Raw genomic sequence first — 26737 nt, 5'->3', positions numbered from 1 at the left:
TAGGCGCTATAAGAGGAGACGTTCAGAAAAGGCACATATGTTGGCGGAGTGTTGGAAAGGAGTACTTCATCTTGCCTGGAAGTTGGATGAGCTCCTGACCCGGAGGACACGGCATGGATATGGGCACCTATACCTGCAATGGACAGTGAGTAAAGCTTTGGAACTACATGCCCTGGTGTCCTCCACATATTCCGGTGCCAACCTCCCCAGTATTGCTACCTCCCTTGCGCCTGACACTACACCATCTAAGTGTCACTCCACCTACAATGCCCTGGGACTACAGCCCTGCCTGTGGAGGGCTATAACATCACTGCTGCACCACACCATCTGTCCCAGAGGATCTGTCTGCAGCGTCGGCTTACATCTATATTGCCGAACACCACAGGTGGCGTCACGAATCACTTATAAACTTTCACCACCATAAGCACACTGAAACAACAATCCCCTTTGCAATGGAGCCCCAGGGCCACGGACCGGATCACTGCTGCCGTGACAACCCCCCGTTGAGATCAACCGGCCCGGTACCGAGTACCCCACGGCCCTGGTGAGTGAGGGCGCTCCACAGTGACTCGCCGGTGCCTGCGCAGAAGAACAATGATGCCCCAATGATCATAGCAGGGTGGAAAAGGTAAGTATAATCGGCCGATTTCAGGGTGCAGGTACAATATTCTGGGGCCAGCAATACACGTCACAGGGCTCTGTGACTCTGATGGGAGGGGAATGATATTCAAATGAAGACTGGAGGCTGAGTTTTCTTCCAGACACCTTATGCCCCAGAACTTGGAAGAACTCATTACCATAACAGAATAAAAGATAATTTCTGCACATCAAGACAGCAGATATGGACATACAAGTATGGCTATTTTAACCATTCTATTACCTGTATGCCCATATTAATAGGTAAAACATGCCAGGGGATGACAGATTCCCTTTAATAGAATGAAGCAAGTGGGAACAGGGGCAATCTGCTATGACTGCTATAAATACCAAATAAACCAAAAAATGAAGCAGCACACTGTTTGGCTATAAATGACTCAAATATTGGATATGTGAAGTATTAGATGCAGTACTGCAATATAGAATATATTTAGCACAAAAATTGTTCAATTGGTGTGTGCCCACCAACATTATTTTTGATGGAACCCTAATGATCTATAAAAGTCCAAAAGGTAACCATTTCCTTTTTATTTTAGGCAAAAAAAAATATTTTCATCTTTTACATCTTAAAATTTTTTTAAAAGGAAAATGGAATGATGCAAACATTTTGGCATCCTGCATGCTTAATACCTAGAAGCACCCTCTTTTGAAAGTATGACAGCTTGTAAATGCATTTTGTAGCCAGCCAAGAGTTTTTCAGTTCTTGTTTGAGATATTTTCATTCATTCATACATACATTCATTCATTCATTCATTCAGTCTTCCTTGGAAAATTCTTCCACTTTTGTGAGATTTCTGGTTTGTCTTGCATGCACTGCTATTTTGAGGTCTAGCCAATGATTTTCAATGACGTTCAGATCAGGGGACTGTGAGGACCATTAAAAAACCTTCAGCTTACACCATTTGAGGTAGTCTATTGTGGATTTTGACGTGTGTTTAAGATCATTATCCATTTGTAGAAGTCATCCTCTTATTCATCTTCATCTTTTTTACAGATGGTGTTATATTTGCATCAAGAATTTATTGAAATTTCTTTGAATCCATTCTTCCCCGTGCAATTTGTTGCAACACAATCCCAAAGCATGATTGATCCATCCCCATGTTTAATATTTGGCGAGATGTTCTTTTCCTGAAATTCTGTGCCCTTTTCCCCCCCACACATACCTTTGATCATTGCGGCTAAAGAGTTCTATTTTAACCTCATCTGTCTACAAGACTTGTTTTCAAAATAAATCAGGCTTTATATATATCAGGCTGAATTTTATAGAGAGGTTTTCTTCTGATGACTCTTCCGTGAAGGCCATATTTGTGCAGGTCTCTCTGAACAGTAAAACAATGTACCACAACTCCAGAGTCTGCTAAACCTTTCTAAATCTGAAGATGTTTTGCAGTCAAGCTGGAGTTCAGATTTTCCTCTCTAGTAATCATACGAACACCTCTCACGGAAATTTTGCTTGGTCTTCCAGACCTTATCTTGACCTCCACTCTTCCTGTAAACTGCCATTTCTAAATTACATTTTAAACTGAGGAAAGGTCAACTTGAAAACGCTTTTCTATCTTTTTAGAGCCTTTTCCTGCTTTGTGAGCCTCCACCATTTCCATTTTCAGAGTGCTAGGCAGCGGCTCAGAAGAATGGCTGCTGTTTTTGGCACAAAGTTAGGGGAGACTGTTTTTTTATAAAGTTGGGAAATTTGCATCACCTGGCCTTTCCTAACTCTGATAGTGGACAAGCCGTAACCCTAACAGGCTGGTTAATAACTTTGACCAAGGTTTCAGACATCTGAGCACACAAATCTGCAAGGGTGCCAAAACTTTTGCATTATGCAATTTTTAAAATGAAAAATAATTACTATGTATATATATATATATATATATATATATATATAAAATACATATATTTGCTGAAAATACAACTGAAATGTGTCATCTTTAACTTTAGGCCTTTTAGAGATCATTTCATCTGCAACTTGCTTAACTGTTCACTATAACAGTGATTTTTACCAGGGGTGCCCAAACTTTTAAATGCCACTATATGTCTCCTGGTAAAGTGTAACAATTTATAGGGCAAGTAGAATTCAAAGCTGTGTTTCTCTCGCAGTGGCCGTGCTGCGATTTTCAGGCACAACAACTCTGTACTGCTTCAGTTTTTACACTGTTTCCCTGTACAATCACTTAATCTTGCAGGTAAACACTTGCAAGACCGTGCCGCTGATCGAAATGGCTTTGCAGGTTTTCAGGTGACAGCTGTTTTCCTGCAAGATAAAACCAGTCATGTTGTTAATGCAGTCCAATTTGTGCACAGCACGGACTAAAGATGGAGAAGCTGATATACTGTATACTATAAAGGGGGTTTTACACTAAGCGATATCGCTAGCAATATCGCTAAAACGTCACCGGCTTTGTGACGTTATAGCGATATTGCTAGTGATATCGCTATGTGTGATACTTACCTCCGACCGGCTCCCCCGCTGTCCATCGCTGATCGCGCGAGAATGTCCGGCTCCATTTCTCGTCGTCAGCTTCCTGCTGGGCTTCCTGCTGTGTGAGACGAGCGACGCGTGGAGGCGGGCGGGAGGACGTCAGGATCGCTGTGTGTGAAAGGTGAGTATCGCGCGCTGCGTCGCTGCTGCATCGCTGTGAGATCTTTCTGTATGAAAGCTCACTAGCGATCATTTAGCGATGCACCAGCGATCCTGACCGGGTCGGATCGCTGGTCGGATCGCTGGTGCATCGCTAAATGTAAAAGGGCCTTAAGTTTGTTTGGAAGGATCCAGTATATCTTGTATTTTCTTTATTGAAAATCCTGCTGTTTGTATGTATATGAGTCCAGTGGGCGGTCCTAGTGCATTACTTTCATGAGGAGTACCAAAAAATGTGATAAAATCTTAATTTCCATACATTTTTCAGTTACTGATAGACTTTACAGATTTAAAAAAAAAAAAAAAATAAAAAAATAGGAGACTTATAATTTATGTGGAGGTAATTATTTATTTAAAACATCTTTTTAATCTCATGTGAGACAGGTGAACATCTAAGTTTTATTCTAATGCTTTGGGACGCTTTCATGCTTTATACAGTCTCCAGGAATTGTCTCATGTAATATTGCGCTTATTTGACTTCAACAGGACAAGCCCTATATCATCTGCTACTTATTAATAGGTGCAAACATGCCAGGAACATGACCGCTCACTGGATGTCAGTTCATACAACAATAAGAGAAGCAAATCATCAATGCAGGTAGGTCAAGCACTGGCTCAGAGGGTTCACTCCGCTTATCTAGTGATCAGTCAGTGTTATCTCTTAATTGCCGCCTGTTCTTGGTTTTTGAAGACAGATAAAAAAAATCACTGAGCTAATACAGAGTCATCCTGTAACCCCGGGTCAGCAGCGAGATAATCATCTAGACCTGGTGTTTCCAATCCAGTTTCTTTTTTTTACTAACTTTGGTGTAATGGAATGACTTGATGATTATCTTACCAGCTGTCATCTATGCTAATATTTGCTGGATTTTAAAGAGCTCTGTAACGGACATGCATGTAGCTCAAGCTTCTTTCCCCTGACGAGGCTGCCCAGTTATTCTCCAGGAATAATGTAAGCTCTGGATCCAGGGTGGCTGGCTAGTTACAATGTCTTGCGAAAGTATTCACCCCTTGACTTTTTACCTATTTTTTAACTTTAGAACCTGTGTTTAAATATTTTTGTAATCCAATTTGTGTGTGATGCATCAGCATTCAGCACTAAATAGTCTAAGTTGGTGAAGTGAAGAGAGAAAAATATAGGCATAGATTACATTTATGAGAACAAATAACTAAAAATTGTCATGTGCATATGTATTCATCCCTTTTGCGATGAAGCCCCTACAAATTTCTGGTGCAAGTGTGGGGAGGAGGACTCCCATGCAGTGACTGGGCAGGTACCCAGGGGACCACCATCAGGGTTCCTGAGGGAACGATACTGGGAGAACAGTAAAGGGAGAGACTTGACTGAAGTTGTCAGGGAAACAGGGGGCGGGGCAAGGGTAAAAGGAGCAGGGGGCACGCTGAAGTGGCAGTTGACAGAGAGCAGGACAACAGACAGGAAGCCGTGTGAGACAGAGAGGACCGAGGGAGCGGACGGTGTGTTGTGGAGAGACCGACAGGGCCCTGTGAAAGGAAAGGAACTTACCGACTAGTGACACGTGAGAGCCTTTCATCCTGCTGTGACAGGTCCACGACTTCCACTGACCGCTGCGACTAGAGACTATTCCTTTACAGCAGTCAGGACACTGCCCCCCGCCTTCTCCCACAGCTGTGGCCCTGTCATCACCGGCCCCAGAGGGCGCCACCTCGCTACAGGTGGCAGTAGAGGCCCCCGTCCAGTTTGCTGAGGGACTCTGGGCAGAGACTGGTGAACGGTTACATTTAGAGACTGCGTCATCACCGCGCCCACCGGCATTGTTCCTTCAGGGCCTGTTGCGCCCCATCGGCACCGTTTCTTCAGGGCCTGTTGTGCCCCATCGTCATATGTTTCTTCAGGGCCTGTTGCGCCCCACCGTCACTGTTTCTTCAGGGCCTGTTGCGCCCCATCGTCACCGTTTCTTCAGGGCCTGTTGTGCCCCACCGGCATCGTTTCTTCAGGGCCTGTTGTGCCCCACCGGCATCGTTTCTTCAGGGCCTGTTGCACCCCACCGGCATTGTTTCTTCAGGGCCTGTTGAGCCCAGTTTCATCCTGGAGTATCGAGGCGACAAGGCAGCCGCATCAGCGACCTCTACGCAGCCACGCCTGTGTACCTGACAGACCCCTGGAAGGATAAGTTTATTATAGTAGATAAGGACCCCCAGTTTGGTCATACGTGGCCTATAGCACCCCGGGCAAACCGGGTTAGTCGCATCCATAATAAGAAAGTGTTGTTAGGTTTGTTGAGTCCCTGTGTGGACTGGTTATTGTTAACCCCTTATGTTTGCTCAATATAGCCCCAGCGGCTACAGTTTATAAAAGTTGTTTCCACAAACCACACTCAGTCTCGTGCCTCGTAACTGCATCCTGCGAACCTGCTGAACCCTACACAAGCAATATACCTTCATAACTCTCATAATTAGTGAAAGGAAGTCCACCAGTTTGCAATCTAAGTGTCACATGATCTGTCAGTATGACAACCATTTCTGAAATGCCACAGAGGCTGCAACACCATAAATCAAGAGGCACGACTGACCAAACACCATGGAGAACAAGGAGATCTCCAAACAAGTCAGAGACAAAGTTGTTGAAAAGTAGAAGTTAGGTTTGGGTTACAAAAAAAAATCCAAAACTCTGGGGATCCCCGGTGCACCATCATATCCATCTTCCTCAAATGGAAAGAACATGGCACCACATCAAACCTGCCAACAAAGAGCTGCCCACCAAAACTATGAGCCTGAACAAGGAGAACATTAATCAGAGAAACAGCACAGAGACTTAAAGTAACCCTGAAGGAGCTGCAGAGTTCCCAAGCAGAGACTGATCACAATAAGCCTTACACTCCATAGAGATGGCCTTTATGGAAGAATGGGCAGAAAAAGGCTTTCACTTACATTCAAAAATTATAAGGCTGGTTTTGAGTTTGCAAAAGACATATGGGAAACTCCTCAAATGTATGGCGGAAGGTGCTGTGATCAGATGAGACCAAAATTGAACTTTACCTTGGGCACCAAGGTAAACACTATGTCTGGTGCCAAGCCTACCCAGTTCATCACCCCAAGAACACCATCCTCACAGTGAAACATGGTGGTGGCAGCATCATTCTGTGGGGATGTTTTTCAGCAGCAGTGCCTTGGAAAATGGTCTGAGTCGAGGGGAAGATGGATGGTGCGAAATGCAAGGATATTCATGAGCAAAACCTGTTTCAGTCTGTCAGTGATTTGAGACTGAGACAGAAGTTCACACTCCAGCAATACAATGACCCAAAGCATACTGGTAAAGCAATACTCCAGTGGTTTAAGGGGAAATGTGTAAATGCTTTGGAGTGGCCTAGTCAATGCCCAGACCTTACTCCAACAGAGAATCTGTGGTCAGAGTTGAAGATTGCTGTTTACCAGAGGAAACCATCTAACCTGAAGGAGCTGGAGCAGTTTTGCTTTAAGAATGGTCAAAAATCCCAGTGCCAAGATGTGGAAAGCTCATAGAGACTTATCCAAAGTGACTTGCAGCTGTAATTTCTGCAAAAGGAGGCTCCACAAAGTGCTGATTTTAGGAGGGTGAATAGTTATGCACACGGACGTTTTCAGTTATTCTGTCCTATTTGTTGTTGGCTTTACAATAGAAAGAAAATCAAATCTTCACAGTTGTAGGCATGTTCTTTATGTGAACTGATGCAAATCCCTTCTCCCCCAAAAAGCAGTTAGACTCCAGGTTGTGAGGTAGCAAAGTGCAAAAAATGCCAAAGGGGTGAGGGTGATGAATACTTTCGCATGCCACTGTATTTTCTTTATGAAACAGAGTACAGATCTTATTATGCACAGCAAACATGACTATGATGCATACATGGTTGGGCAGGGTTCCCTTTCCAATTTTGTGTTAACTGCTAAATTTTAGATTTACGTAATTCTTGTAATTACAAATTGTCACTCTACATAATCATTATGAAGCTAGGGTCAGCAGTATTTTCTCTCATCCAAGAAAATCAGTTCAATTATGCTAATCACACTCTGGTCAGAGTGGGAACATAGTGTGATCCGATTTTCTCAGATGTGGAGAAGTGGGGAAAAATAATTTTCCCTCTTCTCCATTTTGTCGCTCCATGAAAATTGGAAAGCACTTGGTCTGAGTGTGGTCTGATTTTTTTGACGGACCCACTGACTTGCCTGGCTGAGTGCAATGCGATTTCCGGATGCAAATCATACATGCTGGGATTTTTTCTTTGGACAGACTCAGACTAAAGAAAAAAACGGACATGTGAATGGCCCCATAAAATAACATTGGTTTGAGTGCGATCTGAAAAATACGGTTGTCTGCATGCGCCCTTAGATCTCAGTCACACATTACACCTGCAGTGTGTCTATTGCCACAAGTAGAGACCAAAACAGTATGAATTTCATGCAATTGTGGCAAAAAGCGCACTGCACCCATGAGTTGTGAACACAGCCTTAATATTGCTAATACTGGTGATCGTACAATTGTAATATTTCAGGATGTACATCATGACTGAAAAATATGGACAAAGGACTATGGTGATGATGTTACTGGAGCGCATCTCTGGAGAAAATGCCCATGAACAATATGAGGCAGATTTACTAACTTCGTCAAATTTTGCAGTGTAAACTAAAGATGCATTTACATCATGCATCGTGCAGAGATAAAGGGCCGCTAAGCGGCAACATATTTGATAGCCTGTTTAGACATGTATACTGTGCTTCAGATGTACACTGAACGATCGGTAAAAGATCAGTGCTCATAGGGTGCTATTGTTCTCAGCAGTGCAGGTCTTGTTTATGCAGATGATGTGCTGCCGAGAACGATGATCTTTTGGGCAAACCAAAAGATCATTTCATCTGACGAATGAGCTTTTTGGTAATTCGTTGCGTGATTGACATCCTGTATTCACTGCTTGATTATTATGCTAGGAATGCTTGGTCACAATAATCATGCAGAGATAATGCTACTTTTGATTTACCAAACTTATTAAACTGGCTCATGCCATTTGATAAAATTGGTGTATTTTCAGATTGAGTAGCGTGTCGGACTGGGGTAGCGAGGGCATACCAGAAACATAGACTCTGAGGGTCCAATATCCTCTACATGCAAATAATATATTACCATCATTCATAAATTTACATACACTGCTATATAATAATATGTTTGCAGTTTGTTGAATGATTGATGACTTGCTGATTTTGTCTGTCATTAGTGAATCAAATGTATTGGACCCACTATTGCTCATGTTGAGGGGTAAGTGTCTTACTCCTACACAAGGGATCACCAGGGGATTAATCTGTTCCAATGTGGGCCAGTCCGAGTATGACTGTTTAGTCCAACTTTATACAACCTATTAGTTTCTTACTGGATTAGTTACTTTGCTCCAGAATTTTGAGCCAAAACAGGTCATGCACGTTTCTCATGACGCGTCACCCATTTCTCTCAAAAGCGATTCCTTGAGTTGGTCAAACCACAAAAAGTGTCTAAAGCATGTAGTAAATATGGAGCAAGAGATATAAAGCAGTTTTTTTCTCAAATTGCCCCAGAATTCTGTCTCCTATAGGATTGTTAATGTCCCCAATGTCTCTATGAGCTAAATTTTCTAAGAATGCAGGACGGCATAGACAGTTTCTGTAGTTCACTGGTGGTTGTTTCTGGACAGTAGCAAGAAATTTGATTTCCCTGCGAACTTGCATGATTTTGGCTAATGGACTGTACTACTGGTTTGTTTAGTAGTCAGAGCCATATCTGGTGAGGTAGGTGGTGCATGTGCCCTGGGAGCAGCCAGCTCAGAGAAAGTGCAGCGCCCTGGCTCCCAGTGATCAATTGTACTCATGTCTTTCAGATGCGAGTACAATTCAAGCCCTGACCACCGGGTCAGGGAGACCTCAGCAATGTGATCAGTTTATGTGATCACGCTGCTGATGTCACGCATGGCGCTGCAGAGGCGCGAACGACATTGGTGGTAAGTTGAAGTTGAAGAGTAAGTTGAAAAGCTGAAGAAACTGAAAATGTATTGATTTATTGAAATGGGGTGAGAAAATTTGAGAACACACTTTGGGGAACGAAGAAGGGATTGATGCGGACACACTATAAGGAGGGGAAGAAAGTTGAGGAGACAGTATGAGAAGCAAAGTGGGAGATGGGAGGCATGTATGAGGAAACAGTAGGAAGGGGATAGGTGCAGAAACAGTATGGTGAGTGGGAGCATGGGTGCGGACACAGTATGAGGAGTGAGGGGGTAATGTATACACAAAGAATAGGGAGGATGGGTCCAGGCACAGTATGGACAGCATGGGAGGGGTTGGATGCAGACATACTATAGTGAGTGAGGGATTGTGTGTGGACACACTATGAGTAGTGATGGGGGAGTGTATGCGGATGCAGTATGAGGAGCGAGAGGAAGAATATATGTAGACACAGTATGGGGAGTGAGGCTTATGGGATGGGTGCAGACACAGTATGGAGAGTTGGAGGGATGTGAGTGGAGGCAGTATGGAGAACAAAGTGGTAATTATTTGAGGAGTCAGTATGGTTAGCAGGGAGATGTGAGAAGAGACAGTATGAGGAGGGAGGTGGAAGTGTGGGGAGACTATAGAGGGGAATAGTGTGAGGAGACAGTATGGGAGGAGAAAACTGTGAGTGGGAACAGAATACAAACTGAGTAGTGCGTGGGTAGCATGGGGGATAGTGTAAAGTCACAGATGGTAGGGGAAGATATGCCAAGGAGGGAGAGTGTGATGAGAGGGCACAGTATAAAGACTGGGCCCTAGAGGTTAGACACAATATGAGAGGACAATGTGAAGTGGGAGCCCAAATATAGGAAGGAGGGACAGTGTGGGGATATAGTGAGGGGCAATTGTTTATTCAGGGGTTCAGAATAGGGCAGATATTTTGATCTGCCTTAGCATTATAATGACACTGCTATTTTTAAGAGCACCATGTGAGGATGTGCTGCACAAGACCGGAGAAGATGGAAGTCTGCAGAGACAGGCTGGGGCTGTGAAACAGGTAAGTTACAGGTGCTGTTAATTACACAAATTAGAGAAGCATCACATGATTTTTCGTACAGTGCCAATACTTTTGTCCACCCTCTTTTTTATGTTTGGTGTGGAATTATATCCAATTTGGCTTTAGGACAATTCTTTTTGTGTTTTTTTCATTTAAGACAAATTAAATGAAGATAATAATACCAAAGAATTTGTGTTTGCAATCATTTTCAGGAAGAAACTGAGTATTATCTGACAGAATTGCAGGGGTGTCAATACTTTTGGCCACAACTGTATAAGGTACCTGGATGTAAATTTTTTTGTGATACTGACTAATTCTCATCAGTACTGTGATTCCTGTATGGTCACTAGTCTGATGATGACTGATAGATAGCAACAACTCCCAGTATCTCCTTACCATTGTTAAGAATGTAGTGGAAGTTGTAGGTTCATGCTGTGATGCTAGTCACAACCCATGGCTGGGCTGTGAATCAGCGCAGTCAGATGTTCCGGGGTCAATACCAAAGATCACGTAGTAGTAAATCAAGGGAAAATACGAAGTTATAAGTCAGGTCACATGACAGCATCAGAATACCAGAGAAATAGGCAAAAGGGTAATAACAAAGGGGTAGTCTGAACACGGTCCAAAGATCAACAACGGAATATCAGATGCAAATGGCCAAATATCAAATGGGTAGTCTGAACACGGTCCAAAGGTCAGCAGCGGAATATCAGATGCAAAAGGGGCAATAACAAATGGGTAGTCTGACCACTGTCCAAAGGTCAGCAGCAGAAGAAGATCAGAACTTACAGCACAGGGTACAGGAGAACACACCAGAGAGCACAAGCTTAGAACAAGCTTTTGACTGGAAATTATCTGGGCTAGACAGTTCACCTAAATAACAGGGCAATTAACAAGAACATGGAGCACCTCTGGAAATCTCTGCACCTTCCAGTCAGATAGGTCAACCGAGCTGTCAATCAAAGCACCGACAGCTCAGCATGCCCCAGCACAGGATAGGATGACAGAGCTGTCCATCGCAGAGTCCCAGACATTCTGAGCAGAGGAATCGTGACATATGCGATACAAAATGTACATGGGTCTGACCTGACATTACTATTGATGATCATGTAATGATGGTTGTCCTTGTATTGTATTCATATAGTAATCATTTTCCTGGTGATGTAGTCCTCTGCTAATTAGCATTTTGATGCTGTGTTTCTGTACTGATAGGGGTTATACAGATGTATTTCAGTATTGCTAGCAGTTCTGATGATTAATTTGTTATACTGCTAGTGGTTCCGATTATGTATTTATGTACTGCTGGTGATTCTGGTGATGTATTTCTGTACTGATGGGTGTTCTAGTGATGTATTACTATACTGCTGGTGGTTGTGGTGATGGGTTCTTATGCTGTTATTAGTTCTGATCCTGTACACATGTTAACAAAGTATTGTGCCATCTGACAAGTTAAGGGTCACTATGTTTTTTTTTATGTTAGGAGCATTAAAGTGGTTGTCTAAGTTTGTGATGAGTCTGCAATCACTATGTGACTGCAGACTTGTGAAGTCTCACAGCATGTACAGCACACTGTCAGGATTCTCTGGTGCCAGCATGGAGAGTGTGAGGTCACAAAACCGCATGTATGTAATTTGCATACATGCTGTTCGTGCTGACTAGGCAAGCAAGGCCTCAACCAATGAAAATGAATTGTGCAAGGCCAGATACATCTAGTCAGAGTGTAGCCAGAAGTATACTTACCACATACTTGTGCACACATGACCGTCCACTCTTGCCGCCGGCAAGGGAAAATCCAAGAAATGCGCAGTGCATGTGCTGTGAGAATTCAGAAGCCTGCAGTCACTTTCATTGCAAACATGGACAAGCCTGTTAATTTTAAAATGAAGCACTGTAGCATGCAAATCTTAACAGGATGTAATATACTCACTATCAAGATTCAGCTCTGCTTGCTAATTCCAGCTGCTTCACTCATATGCGAGTTTCATACTTACGGTCATATGACAACAAGCTTTTTCTTCCTGCTTCTCTCAGTTTTTCACTGAACATTGAGTGAATTATTAATATGTGTTAGTGCGCGTGTGTGTAGTGGGGGGAACTGATTTCATATGGTGCTATACATATTTCATATGTATCCAGTAACAATAACATCTTAGATTTTCAAAATCTCTGTTTAAGTCTGTTCAGTCATGTGATCAAAGCCTAAGCACACAGGTATTCTTTGAAGCATTATCTCCACATGAGTCATTTTGATATATGCTTTTCCTTTAGCTTTCATGGCTTCTGGATTCTCATAAGGTGACTGTTGCTACTGTAGAATTGGGCTTTATGCAAATATTCCTGCCACTAAGCTGATTCTTTTGAGATTTTCTTTTTCTTTGATTACTGATGGTTAAGCACCTGGTGCATACATATGAAAGAAAGAGCCGTGTTCAAAAATTTACAATGGGGATCCTTCTACATTCCTAAAGATTTCTATCCTCCTTCTCCTAGTTGCAGGAGACATTGCTCCCAACCCTGGTCCCCCATGTTATGGAAAGTCAAACCCCCCAACTGCTACACTCAGAAACCCCTCTAATCTTATTAATATTCCCTGCATGCCATCTGTCTCTCTTAATTGTGCCCTTTGGAATTCTCACTCAGTGTGTAACAAACTTAATTCATGGCTTTTTCCTTTCTAATTCTCTTAATCTTCTGGCTCTTACTGAAACCTGGATCCAGCAGTCAGACACTACCGCTGCTGCTGCTCTTTCATATGGTGGACTACACTTCTCTCATACCCCAAGATCAGACAATAGAGCAGGTGGAGGCGTTTGTCTGCTCCTTTCACCAAAATGTACCTTTCAGGTTATCCCTCAACTATCCTCACTTGTCTTCCCTTCTTTTGAGGTCCATGCCATCAGACTCTACACCCCCTTCTCCATGCGAGTGGTGGTGGTGTATCGTCCTCCCGGCCACTCCCATCAGTTCCTGGATCATTTTGCCACTTGGCTTCCACATTTTCTCTCCTGTGTCATCCCTACCCTCATCATGGGTGATTTCAACATCCCCATTGCTCTTCCCCTCTCCCCATCTGCTACTCACCTTTTATCTCTAACCTCCTCATTTGGCCTTTCGCAGCTTACTAATTCTCCAACGCATGAAGATGGAAACTCCCTCGACTTGGTCTTCTCTCGGCTTTGTGCAGTGGATGATTTTGCAAACTCCCCTCTCCCGCTCTCTGACCACAACCTTCTTTCATTCTCTATCAAGAACTGCCAGTCCGCTCAGGTCACCCCCACTGTCCATACTTATAGAAACATACAGGCCATTAACACCCAGAAACTTATGAAGAACTTGCAGTCTTCATTGGCCCCTATCTCCTCCCTCTCATGTCCTGATTCTGCATTGAAGCATTACAATGAAACATTTCAAAGTGCCCTGGATGAATTTGCACCTCCTATAAATAGAACACCACAACACAGTCGGCGACAACCCTGGCACACCATGCAAACACATTTCCTGCAGCATTGCTCCAGGTGCGCCGAACGTCTGTGGAGAAAATCCAATCTACACGAAGATTTCATCCATTATAAGTTTATGCTTAGAACATACAACACTGCCCTTCACCTCTCAAAACAAACCTATTTCAACACCCTCATCACCTTACTGTCCAATAACCCTAAACGTCTCTATGACACTTTTCATTCTTTACTCAACCCAAGAGTACAGGTCCCAACCACGGAGCTTTGAGCTGATGATCTGGCCAACTACGTCAAAGAAAAAATTGACCAGATCCGACAGGAAATTATCTCCCAATCACCTCATACCATGCACCGTCCTCCCTCCCCCACTGCATCTAGCTCACTCATTGATTTTTAACCAGTCACAGAAGAAGAAGTAAGCAGGCTCCTTGCATCTTCTCTCCCAACCACTTGCACCAGTGACCCTTTTCCGTCACATCTCCTCCAGTCCCTTTCTCCTGCTGTCACCCCTCACCTAACTAAAATATTTAACCTCTCTCTCTCTTCTGGTATCTTTCCCTCCTCATTTAAGCATGCCATCATACATCCACTACTTAAAAAACCATCCCTCGACCAAAACTGTGCCGCTAACTATAGACCTGTCTCTAATCTTCCCTTCATCTCTAAACTCCTGGAATGCCTGGTCCACTCCCATCTTATCTGCTATCTCTTTGATAACTCTCTTCTCGACCCTCTCCAATCCGTTTTCCGCTCTTTACACTCTACTGAAACTGCCCTCACTAAAGTCTCTAATGATCTACTAACAGCTAAATCAAATGGTCATTACTCCATGCTAATTCTCTTGGATCTCTCTGCAGCATTTTGATACTGTGGATCATCAGCTCCTCCTCACTATGCTCCGTTCCATTGGCCTCAAGGACACCATTCTCTCCTGGTTCTCCTCCTATCTCTCTGACCACTCCTTTACTGTATCTTTTGCTGGTTCCTCCTCCTCTCATCTTCCCTTTACTGTTGGGGTTCCTCAAGGATCAGTCCTAGGCCTACTCCTCTTCTCTTTGTACACTGCCCCTATTGGTCAAACAATCAGTAGATTTGGTTTCCAGTACCATCTCTATGCTGATGACACCCAATTATACGTTTCTTCTCCTGACATCATGCCAGCCTTTCTAGAAAACACCAGCGATTGTCTAAACCAGGGTTCCCCAACTCCAGTCCTCAAGGCCCACCAACAGATCATGTTTTCAGGATTTCCTTAGTATTGCTCAGGTGATAATTGCTTCACCTGTGCAATACAAAGGAAATCCTGAAAACATGATCTGTTGGTGGGCCTTGAGGACTGGAGTTGGGGAACCCTGGTCTAAACGCTGTGTCTAACATCATGTCCTCACTACATCTGAAACTGAACCTGTCAAAGACTGAACTCCTTGTGTTTCCTCCCACTACTAATGTACCTTTACCCGACATTGCATTTCTGTGTGTGGTTCCACTATTACTCCCCAGCAACATGCCCTCTGTCTTGCGGTCATACTTGACTCCGAGCTTTCCTTTGCCCCGCACATCCGATCACTGGCTCGCTCTTGTTATCTGCACCTCAAAAACATTTCTAGAATTCGACCTTTTCTTTTGACTCCGCAAAAACTCTATTGTAACTCTCTTCTATTCGGTCTCCCTCTTACCAAACTATCCCCCCTCCAATCTGTCTTGAATGCTGCAGCCAGGATCATATTCCTAACCAATCGTTACACCGATGCCTCTACCTTGTGCCAGTCATTACACTGGCTACCCATCCACTCCAGAATTCAGTATAAACTTATTACCCTCACCCTCAAAGATCTCCATGGCTCAGCACCACCCTACATCTCCTCCCTTGTTTCAGTATACCATCCTACCCTCCCCTCCGTTCTGCTGATGACCTGAGGTTAGCATCCTCAATAATCAGAACCTCCCACTCCCATCTCCAAGACTTTACACGTGCTGCTCCAATTCTTTGGAATGCACTTCCCAGGTCAGTACAATTAGTCCCCAATCCCCACAATTTTAAGCGTGCCCTGAAAACGCATTTATTCAGACTGGCCTACCGCCTCAACACATTAACCTAATCTATCCCTGTGTGGCACAGCCAAAAGTTTTACCATAACCAGGTTCCCCGCATCATGTTCCCACATGCTTTATGCATCCATTAGCCCTCTGTGTCCGTACTGTTACACACTTAACATTATGGCTGGTCCATACAATCAGGGCAATTGTTACCACCCACCTTTCGTGTCTACCTTTTTCCTCATAGATTGTAAGCTTGCGAGCAGGGCCCTCATTCCTCTTGGTATCTGTTATGATCTATGTGATTATTGTTCTGCTGTAATGTCTATTGTCTGTAGAAGTCCCCTCTGAAATGTAAAGTGCTGCGGAATATGTCGGCGCTATAGAAATAAAATGTATTATTATTATTATTATTATTAAGAATTTACTAGTCTTTCACAATATTTGCTGATGATGCTGAATTTGTGGTGACAGACAGCATTGTTCAAGTTACCATCACCTATTAAGATAAAAGCTAAGCTGCCTCCTTCTTGGTGTATGTTTTGTTTATTTATTTTACTCATTTATATAGCGCCATTAATTCCACAGTGCTTTACAGACATTATTGGTACTGTCCCCGATGGGGCTCACAATCTAAATTCCCTATCAATATGTCTTTGGAGTGTGGGAGGAAACCGGAGTACTCGGAGGAAACCCATACAAACACGAGAACACACACACTCCTTGCAGATGTTGTATGTGTCCCTATTTAATGCAGCATGTGGCATACACAACTTAGCAGTTGTTGATACTAGATGGAAGTAGGTTATTTTTCTGTATTGTGCTGGTCAACCTCAGAAAAGGCAAGTTTGTTCAATGAGTATGTTTTACATATGGAGAGAGGCAGGGCCGGACTGGGACTAAAATTCAGCCCTGGCATTTGAAGTTACACAGGCCCACTAGTCACATGGTGACTATATAATATCTTTGTACATTTGTAGGCTACAAGAAGTGAGAGGAGATTAACACGACTACATTATATAACATGTAGTCACAGCTGTGCCCAGTATTTCAGCTCAGTCCTATTTATTGCTTTTAGTTGCAGTACTTCTCCCAAAGCTCTATCCCCTTTTGTACGCACGGTGACAGAATTATTGGCAGAACTGCTATCCATTGGGCAGCCAGACCCCCTGGTCATAGCTGCCCCTATCATACCTCCCAACTTTTGAAGAAGGGAAAGAGGGACAAAGACTGCGGCGTGCCAATTTTAGGCCATGCCCTGACCACACCCATTTCAAAACTAGTCACACCCATGTCCACGCCCTACCAAACCCATTTAGCACTGCTGATCACACTGACTGGTACTGAGGGCACAGTATCTGGCATTATGGGCACATCTGCTGGTACTGTGGGCACACTGACAGGTACTAAGGAAGAGAGAAAACAGAAAGAGAAAAAAAGAAAACAGAGAGAAAAAGAAAGAAAGAAAGAAAGAAAGGAGAGCGAGAGAGAAAGAAAGAACAGAGAGAGAAAGAAAGAGGGGAAAGAAAGAAAGAACAGAGAGAACAGAGAGAGACAGAGAAAGAACAGAGAGAGAAAGAAAGAAGTAAAGAAAGAAAGAACAGAGAGAACGAAAGAGAGGAAAGAAAAAGAAAGAGGGGAAAGAAAGAACAGAGAGAGAGAAAAAAGAAAGATTAGAGAGAGAAAGAACAGAGAGAGAGAGAAAGAAAATGAGGGAAAGACAGAACAGAGAATGAGAAAGAAAGAACAGAGAAAGAAAGAAACAGAGAGAAAGAAATAAAGAAAGATTCTATAAAGATACTATAGCAGCCCGGCTCCCATTGTAGTGCCCACCTGAGCCTCCCCGTACAGGACATTTCATGACTGTACTTGTATGTATTATGTATACCCCTCCTCACATGTAAAGCGCCATGGAATAAATGGCGCTATAATAATAATAATAATAATAATCCGCTCACATGGCCGGCATCCCCGATTCCAAGGTGATCCTGCTGTCTGCGCTGTCGGGAGACATGGTGATGGATCTGATGCATTCCTGTCATGATCCCAGTGCAGGTTTTTGAGCTGCACGTCAGGGGTTAATGTCTGGAGCTCAGTGCAGGTTTTGACTTGCACACCTGGGGTTAATGATTGTGGCCTCTCTATGGTTCTGGGAGAGCTTCTTAAACCCCTGGGAAGCTCCAATCCCTGTCAGTTATACTTTTGCCTTTGGCCGAGTGTGGTGACCTCTGTGTGCCTGTGCCTGTTCGTCGTTATAGCTTGTTTATATGGTTCTGATCCAGTTCTGTTCCCCGTTGTGAGTTTGCCTGTTGATTCTGTACTTCGCTACCCTCCTTGTGTGTGACGCATTGCCTGTGATCTGACTACTCTCTGCTCGCCCCTCTTGTACCTTGCAGCTATCTCTGTGTATGACTCATTGGCTACATCCTGACTATCCTCGCTGTCTATGCCCCTTGGTAACTTTGTCTCGCAGTTACCCTGCTAGGAGTTCTCGTGCAGCTCCTAGCTCTCTGGAGTTTAGGCCACGCCCCCAGCAGTCACATGCTTCAGGTCCTGCTGTCCTGAAGTATGCACCTACTCAGCTGCTGTCCGCTCCACAGGTATCTTTGAACACAGTTCGCTTTACTCAGGACACGCGCACTGGCTCAGTGAGCAAGTGCAGTGCAGTGTTCCTGACATTATAACTGTTAGCAGCGGAATAATCAGCGTAACATCCAGAGTCAGCAACACAGAATGTAGATTTATTCATATCCAGGTTGAACAGCTTACAGCATGAAATGCGATCAGTCTGGTATCTGCTGTGGCTTGCAACATGGGAGCATTACAACAACAAGAAGGGAAGAGAAGGAGGGGGCATCCTGTCTGTTCCTTTTTTTTTTCTGTCACTGAGCTTTGTTAACAATCTCACAATATGCACAATATATCAAACAGTACAGTAGTAGTTGTTGCAATACATACAGATCAATATGCATTATTCCAACACCCCCACTCAACAACTACTTATCCTGTTAGTCCCAGTGTGGTTCTCAATTCTTGGAACCTGGCTCGTGGCAATGGCTTTGTCATAATGTCAGCTGCCATCTTATCAGTTTCACAACAGACGAACTGAATTATGCCACGATCTATCAAATCACGTAAATGATGATGTCTGACGTCAATGTGCTTGGTTCTAGCACTGATCTTTTCACTGCATGCAAGTTTAATGCATCCTTGGTTGTCCTCATAAATCACCGTCGGCTGAGTTGACGGTGTGCCAAGATCATCCATCAATTGTCTTAGCCAAATGACCTCCTGGCTTGCATAGGCTGCGGACACATACTCCGGTTCTGTAGATGATAAGGCAACAGACACTTGTTTCCTACTAGACCAGGAGATTAAACTTTTTCCAACTTTAAACAAGTATCCGCTTGTGGATTTACGATCATGCGAATCACCAGCCCAGTCTGCATCTACATAGCCGGTGAGTTCTAGATCTCCCTTTGCAGACAGCTTTAAAATTTACATCTTGCGTTTCTTTTAAATATCGGAGAAGTCTCTTAACAGCATTCCAGTCTCTTTGGCGTGGTTTTTCCACATATCTGCAAAGGATTCCAACTGTTGTTGTGATATCCGGTTGAGTCATAGTTGATATGTATAGAAGTGCCCCCACTGCCTGACGATATTTCTCATGGTTTGGCAACAGGTCACCTTCTCCTTCCAGCTTCAGGTAGGATGGTTCCATTGGGGTTGATATACCTTTGGCTTCTGACATTCCAAACTGATTCAGAATCGAATTAATTTTTGCACTTTGGTTTAGAAGAAAACTTCCATCTTCCTCTCTCTGGATTTGGATTCCTAGATAATATGTCACATTTCCAAGGTCTTTCGTTTCAAAATGCTGGTTCAGAATTTCAGCCATTTTTCCAATTTCTGCGTCTTCCTGATGAACTACAATCACATCGTCCACATATAAGAGAATAAACATCCACTTTCCATCTGTATATTTTGTGTATAAGCATGGATCCGCTTGACCTCTTTTAAAACCTTCTTCCAACAAGACCTTATTCATCTTGGTATTCCATGCTCTTGCTGATTGCTTAAGACCATAAAGGGATTTTTGTAGTTTGCAAACAAGATTCTCTTCACCCCCTTTTCCATAACCTTCAGGTTGAGTCATGTATAAGTCCTTCTCAATGTTACCATTTAAAAAGGCAGTTTTTATATCCAAATGTCTGACATTCATCTTTTGTATAGCGGTTACAGCTAACAAAGCTCTGAACATGGTCTGTTTAGCGACTGGAGCAAATGTAGCATCGTAATCTTCGCCATACTTTTGAGAATATCCTTTTGCCACCAACCTTGCTTTAAATCTGTGGACTTTACCTTCAGAGTCATATTTGGTTTTGAAGACCCACTTGCACTTGATTGCATTTTTGCCCTGTGGCAGCTTGGTGAGTTTCCAAGTTTGAAGTTGATGAAGCAATTTGATTTCCTCATTAGCAGCATTGATCCACTTTGTTCTTTCATGGACAGGTAGTTCTTGCATTTCATCCCATGACTGCGGCTCTGATTCAGGTAGTGTCGACTATGTAGGATAGACGTTTAGCTGGTACGCCTCTGTTTGATCTTGACGATCTCCTGATTTCAGATTCACCTGATTTTTCTGTTGTTCCTTCAGTGGTTGAAGAATCCAGCCAGACCTCTACATCCTCCTTGTTATTGTCTTGTAATTGTGACTTCAGTTGGACTACTGGCGTGATGTCACAAAACTTGGAGGACACAAAGTTCTCATCAATCACTACATCTCTACTTATTGTGACCTTGTTTGTTTCTGGGTGTAGAATCCTATAACCTTTCTGGGTTTCACTGTAGCCTACCAGGATCCCTTCCTTAGCGTGAGATTCCCACTTAGTTCGCCTTTCTTTGGGAACATGTACAAGTGCTTTACTTCCGAATATTCTTATATGATGTAGTTTTGGCTTTCTGCTGTTCCATTGCTCAAACGGAGTTTTCTCTGTAGCTTTACCTGGTAGTCTGTTCTGAAGATAGCAAGCTGTCATAATTGCTTCACCCCAATATACTGTGGGCAGATTTGCATCAAACAACATACTTCCACTTTCACAGAGTGCTCGGTTCCTTCTTTCCGCGACACCATTTTGCTCAGGATTGTACGGTACAGTGGTCTGAAATTGGATTCCATTTTTCTTTAAAATGCTCTGTGTCTCATTACTTGTGTATTCAGTCCCATTATCTGCACATAGAATCTTTGGCATTCTCCCAAATTTATTATATACCTCAGCTAGATATACTTCAAGTTTCTCTGGAACTTCTTTCTTGCTGTGAAGCAGATGGACAACTATATATCTTGAATGATCATCAATAAATGTGAGAAAATATCTCTTCTTCCCAGGAGTCTGAGTGCTCATTGGACCACAGACATCTGTATGTATTAAATCTAGTGTCTGTTCTGTTCTTGTAGTACTTCTCTTAGGAAAAGCTTTTCTAGACATTTTCCCTTTGATGCAGCTAGTACATTTCATTATCTGGTTACATAGATCAATTGTAATGTCCTCAGCTAGTTGCTTTTGAACTAACTTCCTTATTGCTTCTGGGTCTCTGTGTGCTAGGCGCCTATGCCATACATGAATGCAGTTATTGTGCTTTTCTTCCTGAGCAGTGTACACACACTCTTTGCATTTAAGCTGGTAAAGTTCATTTGTGATTTTTCCTTCTGCTAGTGTGTGGCCCTCTTTTGAGATGATGCAGCTATCATGCTTAAATGTAAATTCATTTCCTTGTTTTGTGAGTTTCTTCACAGATAGTAAATTACTCTCAAGACTAGGCACATAGAGCACATCTTTTAATGGGATCTTCTTGCTTTGTGTTGGTGAGATTTGACAATCAATATAACCATCTCCTTTACCTTGGGAAGTCATGTACTGACCATTAGCCATAATCACTTTCTCTGACTTACTTTGGTTAAGCTTAGAAAAGAAGTCCCTGTTATTAGTCATATGACTAGTTGCTCCAGAGTCTATACACCATGCATGCTTTGATATATTTACACTGACATTAAATGCAGTTTCAGTATTCACAGAATCATTTTCTGCAGACATGGCACTTTTAACCCTTTGAAGACTGCTTTGCTTTTTCAGCTGATTCATTCTAGCTTTCCAGACTCTGCAGTCGGCTTTCAAATGTCCTGATTTCTTGCAAACAAAACATTCACGTGTTTCTTTTAGGTGCTTTCTGTTATCATTTAGATTGTGTCTGTAAAGCAGATTCTGCATAACATGTCCTGCTGTTTACACCTTCTGCTTTCCGCTTATATTCATCTATGAGCTTCCCTCTGACATACTCCAATGTAAGCTCATCTTCTGGGCACGCATCTAGTGCAGTTACAAGCGTGTCATAATTTTCTGGAAGACCACTAAGCAGTAATGCGGCTACATGAAAGTCCTTCAAATCTTCCCCAATGCCTCTCAGGCGTTCTACAATCTCTAGAATGCTTGTTATGTAGTCCTGCATATCCTGGCCATTCTGTAGTTTAGACTGGTACAATTTTCTCATGAGATAAAGTTTATTGCTTAAATTTATCCTCTCATGCACCTTTTGCAGCTGCTCCCACATTTCTCTTGCAGTTTCACTTTTACACACATGCACAATCTGATCATCATCTATACTGAGTGATATGGTGCATGCCTTATCTGAGCAGGTGAAATGCTTGACTTAGACGCTGCAGAAGCTAAGTTTGGAACACCAAGCTCTGGCCCAGTCCCAGCGGCAGGTTGCGGACTCGGTTCAGGGGGTGCTTTCCGCAGGCTTTCAGCAGGTGGGGAATAGAGATGTCATTTTAGTCCCACCCAAATGCCCGGTTAAATTGCCAGATACGTTTTCTGGTAAAAAAGATGAATTCAGTGCATTTAAGGAGGGCTGTAAGCTCTTTTTCTATTTGAGACCCCGCTCCTCTGGGGATGAGAAACAGAAGGTGGGGGTGGTATGTCCCTGCTTAGGGGGTCCCCACAAGCCTGGGCATTTTCGCTTTCCTCTTCTGCCCCTGAGAGAATGTCTGTGGATGCATTTTTTTGAAGCCTTAGGTCTTATTTATGATGAGCCTGATAGAGTGCGTTGGGCTGAGGACAAGGTGATGAGTGTCTGTCAGGGGGAGCACTCGGCCGACTGGTTCTGTACTGAATTCAGACGTTGGGCAGCCGAGATTTCTTGGAGTGATGCCGCCCTTCGGGGGCTGTTCCGTAGAGGCCTGTGTGAACGTCTGAAGGATGCCCTGGCACTCCATCCTCCACCTGACTCCCTGGAGGATGCCATGACCCAAGCTGTTCGCATGGATCGCAGACTGCGGGCTAGAGGCATTATGCAACTGGAAACACCATTATTTTTCAGTGGAGATGAGACCCGGACTCTTCCTGTGGCTATGGAGGTGAGCGCTGTCACCTGTGAGGAAAAGGAAAGAAGACGCCGCCGGGAGAAGCAGTTGTGTTTCTATTGTGGGGAATCTGGACACTGGAAGGACTACCCCTCCTGTCCGTAATCCTCCAAGATGGCGTGAAACGACTATGTCTGGGTAGTAGTCGAGGAGGCTACCCAGACCTTCAGGTACAATTTTCCTCACGTGCAAAAATGGTGCTGCAGGTGGAACTGGAACTTGGTAATGGTCCGGTTCAAACTACTGCTTTTGTTGACTGTGGTTCTGCAGTGAACCTGATTGATACCAAAATTATGACTCTTAATAAGATAGGGACAGTCAGGCTTCAGGATCCTGTTAAACTTGTGGCAATTGACTCGTCTCCTCTTACCCAGGACGGTATCTGTTGCAGGTCTGAACTTTTTTCTCTAAAAGTGGGTTCCACTCATGTGGATAAACTAAGTTGTCTTGTGCTAGATAACTTGCCTTCAGGACTGGTACTGGGGATGCCTTGGCTTCAACGCCATAATCCTACCATTGATTGGGTGACAGGGGAGATCACTCAATGGGGATGTAAAGATAAATGTGGTAACCTGGGACATCTTGTTAATGCTGTTATATCCGTGTCTGTGTCGTCTGTCTGTCTGGAAGGTATTCTGGAGTACCTGAAGGATTTCGAAGATATTTTTTCCAAAAGTGAGGCTGAGGTGCTGCCACCACATAGACCCTATGATTGTGCCATTGATTTAGTACCCGGAGCCAAGTTACCTAAGGCTCAATTGTTCAATTTGTCCGGGCCTGAGTGCCAAGCTATGAAGGAGTACATAGCTGAGAGTCTCCGCAAAGGGCATATCAGGCCTTCTGTGTCACCTGTGGCAGCAGGATTCTTCTTTGTGAAGAAGAAAGATGGTGGTTTGTGGCTGTGCCTCGACTTTCGGGAACCGAACAAGATAACAGTTAGGAACACTTACCTGCTTCCCCTCATCCCAGACTTATGTAACCAGTTAGCTGGGGCCCAATGGTTCTCCAAGTTAGATCTCCGGGGGGCCTACAATCTGATAAGGGTTCGGGAAGGGGACGAGTGGAAAACTGCGTTCCTCACATCAGAAGGACTCTTTGAAAACCTGGTAATGCCGTTTGGGTTAACTAATGCACCCGCTATTTTCCAGAATTTCATCAATGTTGTGTTTTCTGACCTGATAGGCCGTTTTGTTAATATTTATTTGGATGACATTTTGGTGTATTCCCCGGACAGCCAGTCTCACTTGCAACATCTACAGACAGTTCTCCAGAGACTCAGGGAGAACCAATTGTTCGCTAAATTGGAAAAATGTTTGTTTTTTGTACAGGAACTGTCTTTTTTGGGGTTGATTGTGTCCTGTGAGGGGTTTCGTATGGATCCTAAGAAGGTGCTGGCGATCGCTGACTGGGTTCAGCCTCGAGATCTCAAGGGGCTCCAGCGCTTCTTAGGATTTGTGAACTATTATCAGAGATTCATTAAAGGTTTCTCACAAGTGGTTAAACCACTCACGGATCTTACCCAGAAGGGCGCTGATGTAAAAAAATTAGTCTGTACTCGCTAAGGGGTCCTTCTCAGCTATTAAGAAATGTTTCATGTCCGCCCCGGTGTTGGTACAACCAGACCCGTCCAAACCATTCATTGTGGAGGTGGATGCTTCTGAAGTGGGGGTGGGGGCTGTGCTGTCCCAGGGTCTGGCCACCCTTGACAAACTCAAACCCTGTGCCTTCTTCTCCAAGAAGTTCTCTTCAGCCGAGAGAAACTATGACGTAGGCAATAGAGAACTTCTTGCGGTCAAGCTGGCGTTTGAGGAATGGAGGCACTTTTTGGAAGGAGCAGATCACCCTATCACGGTTGTCACGGATCACAAAAATTTGGCATACCTTGAATCTGCTAAGAGGCTTACTCCGAGACAAGCCCGTTGGTCACTTTTTTTTTTCACGATTTCAACTCTCCATTACTTTTCGTCCGGGGTCCAAAAATGTTAAAGCGGATGCCCTGTCCGGAAGTTTTGACCCGGTGTCTCCTCCCGAGCAGCCATCCCCCATTCTTCCCCCAGGGGTGGTAGTGGCGGGGGTCTCATCTGAGTTTGAACAAGAAATTCTAAGGGCTCAGGCCCTAGCTCCGGCAACCAGGCCAGGGGATAAATTGTTTGTTCCAGATTTATTGCGGCCTAGACTTCTGCAGGAGTTTCATGAGTCTAGGTTGAGTGCTCATCCAGGTATCATGGCCACTAGAGAGGCAGTAGCCAGGGGTTTTTGGTGGCCTTCACTAAGGTCCGGTGTCAAGAAATTTGTTTCTGCTTGTGGTGTGTGTGCCCGTTCCAAAAGCTCGCATAACCGGCCGGCTGGGGAACTCATACCTTCACCGGTTCCTGATAGGCCATGGACTCATCTTTCCATGGATTTTATTACCGGCCTTCCACCTTCCAGGGGCAATACCGTGATCTGGGTGGTGGTGGATAGGTTTTCTAAACAGGCCCATTTCATTCCCTTGGCAGCATTACCCTCAGCAGAAACATTATCAAGGTTGTTTGTGCAGCATGTGGTCCGATTGCATGGGGTACCCCTGAATGTTGTGTCTGACAGAGGTGTGCAGTTTGTGGCCAAATTTTGGAGGGCATTCTGTATGAAATTGGGCATCTCACTCTCCTTCTCGTCGGCATATCACCCGGAGAGTAATGGTCAGACAGAACGCTCCAATCAATCCCTGGAACAAATTCTCAGGTGTCTAACCTCCGCCAGACAGGAGGATTGGTGTGATGCGTTACCGTTGGCGGAATTCGCTTTTAGCAACCGGGTGAGTCAGTCCACCAACATGTCCCCATTCCTGATTAACTATGGGTTCAATCCGCATTTTGGGGAGTTTTCACAGGTGGATTCCGGTTGTCCAGAGGTAGAGGGGTCCGTTCAATGGTTAAAAAACCTCTGGGCTGAAGTCCAGCGTAATATCTCTTGGGCCCAGGGGAGGTACAAATATTTTGCTGACAAAAAGAGAGCCTCGGGAGACATGTTTCAGGTGGGCGAGAAGGTTTGGCTTTCCACACGTAGCATCAACTTGAAGGTACCATCAGCTAAATTGGGACCAAAGTTCATTGGTTCGTACGAGATTATGGAGATAGTCAACCCAGTGGCATATAGGTTGCATCTCCCCGCCTCCTTAAAAATATCCAATGTGTTCCATAAATCTCTGTTGAAATCCGCATGGTCTGTCAAAGAGGACTCAGAGCCTGTTGTTCCTCCAGTGCTGGTGGAGGGTCAATTGGAGTATGAGGTAGGACATATTGTGGACTCTCGGCGGGTGCACCGCTCTTTGCAGTACCAGGTCCACTGGAAGGGATATGGACCAGAGGAGCGCTCATGGGTCCCTGCTCGCTCTGTACATGCAGATCGCCTGGTTTGGGCTTTCCATGCCAAGTACCCGGGGAAGCCTGGGGGTCCTGAGGCCCCCCATTGAGAGGATTTCATGACTGTACTTGTATGTATTATGTATACCCCTCCTC

At 44.0% G+C, this 26737-nt stretch overlaps 1 protein-coding gene across 3 annotated transcripts in view; it reads left to right on the top strand.

Moving 5' to 3' along the window:
- Positions 1 to 26737, top strand: part of LOC141072876 (pituitary homeobox 3) — a 194499-nt gene that overhangs the window by 58141 nt on the left and 109621 nt on the right. Inside the window, exon 2 of one of the 3 annotated variants that reach the window (XM_073560084.1) lies at positions 3782 to 3893. The exons of the other annotated variants lie outside the window; for them this stretch is intronic. The gene's annotated coding sequence lies outside the window, so the exon portion shown is untranslated. The remainder of the gene's footprint in view (positions 1 to 3781; positions 3894 to 26737) is intronic. 3 annotated transcript variants of the gene reach the window in all.

The sequence above is a fragment of the Dendrobates tinctorius genome, unplaced genomic scaffold (assembly GCF_039654945.1).
Source record: "Dendrobates tinctorius isolate UK_male_01 unplaced genomic scaffold, ASM3965494v1 ptg000292l, whole genome shotgun sequence".
Lineage (NCBI taxonomy): Eukaryota > Metazoa > Chordata > Amphibia > Anura > Dendrobatidae > Dendrobates > Dendrobates tinctorius.
Note: the sequence above shows the minus strand (reverse complement) of the source record. Positions and strands in the feature narration are given on the sequence as shown.